This window comes from Chrysochloris asiatica, unplaced genomic scaffold (genome assembly GCF_000296735.1).
Source record: "Chrysochloris asiatica unplaced genomic scaffold, ChrAsi1.0 scaffold00058, whole genome shotgun sequence".
Classification (NCBI taxonomy): Eukaryota; Metazoa; Chordata; class Mammalia; order Afrosoricida; family Chrysochloridae; genus Chrysochloris; species Chrysochloris asiatica.
Window position 1 is genome coordinate 8,502,863 of NW_006408576.1, and position 1,791 is coordinate 8,504,653.

At 39.9% G+C, this 1,791-nt stretch overlaps 1 pseudogene; it reads right to left on the bottom strand.

Annotated features, from left to right (window-relative positions):
- Positions 1-210: 210 nt before the first annotated feature.
- On the bottom strand, positions 211-767 carry LOC102813039 (annotated as a pseudogene).
- Positions 768-1,791: the final 1,024 nt, after the last annotated feature.

A 1,791-nucleotide genomic window follows, 5' to 3' on the forward strand; every position in this document is an offset into this window, starting at 1 on the left:
TGACCTTTTCATCCTAGCCTCTCTATTCTTAACTTGTTGTTTTTAGTTTTATAGTGACAGAATATTTAAAGAGATACAGTAGGTGGAGGCCATAGACACTACATATAAACACAGGAGTAAAAAGAGGTATTGATGAACATGAGGACAGCATGAAAATACTTTCAGAAGCAAAGACAAAATGGTTTAAAATAAGAGAATATTAATAAATCATTAATCTGCTGCTACAATGAGGCCACTTCAGGCTCCCTAAACCTTTGCTTTCTTCTCCTTTCATACTTGCCCATGTTTCCTCCGTTGCTCTTCCCTTGTCTGTAGATGAGGTTGTTTCTAAGTTTTCTTGTAGAAACTCACTCTGTTTACATGTTCATTCATGGTATTATTTTCTTTAGATTGCCCCATGGTTTCCTCTTCCCTTTGTTTGGCTTATAGGTGAGGCGAGGAGACAAACTTGCTTTGAGATCAAACACTCGTTTCTTACCAGAGACAGGAGTCTGCATAGCCTCTGCAGCCAGCTTGAAGACGGTAATAGCAGCAGAATCAGCCTTAGTAGCCTTTCACTTTGTGCCTCAAGCACAACCAAGACTTTTGGAATATTCCCAGATAATGTTCACATGTGGAGACTTTCTGGCTGGAGTCTTGGTCAGAGAGCGTTTATGCTCATTATCTTCGGTAGTAGCTGAAAACCTGACATTCATTTTTGCTACTGAGACATGACTGACCACTTTGTATACAAGATGTTCTGACTTGTGGTGCCCTGAGATCCACATTGCTAGCGTCACTGGCTTCCAGAAGCACAAGCTACAAATGGCCTTCTGAGCAGAACCTGAGTTGCTACCTGAGTCAAGACCACTCCCTTTTGAATAGGCTGCTTCTTCAATTCATTAAATGAATTGTTGTTCTCTTCAGAGGTTTCCTGTTTCTCTCAACATATTGATCAATGGACTCCATTTCCTTAAAATGAGCCTCACGAACCTTCTTAAAATCATTTATTCTGCTTCTTTTCATGTAAACAGAATCCTTATTAACTTGTCTCTAATGTAGTTGAGATGAGTTTTGAGATCCTGCTTTTCCTGCTACTCCTGATTCTGGGATTCAGTGGGATCATTTATTTTCAATTCTGAATGAAACTGCTGGGAGTTAAGGTTCCCTTTAATTGTCTTGAGACTTCTCCTTGGTTTGGTGGTGTGCCTGACTTTTTCCTCTCTGTTTCTTCCTGATCTCTATTTTCTATTTCACTCTCATCACAAGAGGATGAAGACATTTGACTTTCAGTCTGATTCTTATTTTCCTTTCTTGCTTCCTGTTGAGGGTGAGCTTTCAAGGCTTTTAACAATTTATCAGCCCTCAGGTTAGCCCAGAGGCCCAGCCTCTTGGCCAACTTCTGCAAGTCACTAAATTGAAGGTGTTCAAGTCCTCCAGGGAGTGAATGGTCATCGTGAGTAGCAATCCATGTGACCACATAGAACAGGGTCTGCGACTCTCCCAACACCCATTTCATCTTCTTTTGATGCTTTCTGCATCATTCAGTATTTTGCTCATAAAATCTTTCTATATGCCCATTCAAGGCTTGAGTTTTTTCTTCAGTTCCCTCAGCTTAAGAGATGATGAGAATACTCTTCCCTTTTGGTTTTCTAACCCCAGGTCTTTGCATATTTTGTTATACTTTTTAAATTTGTCTTCTTGAATGACCTTTAATTTTTCTGTTCAGTCCTTGTACCTCCTCACTTCTTCCATTTGCTTTAGCATCTCTATGCTGGAAAGCAAGTTTCAATGTCTCTGCTGATATTCATT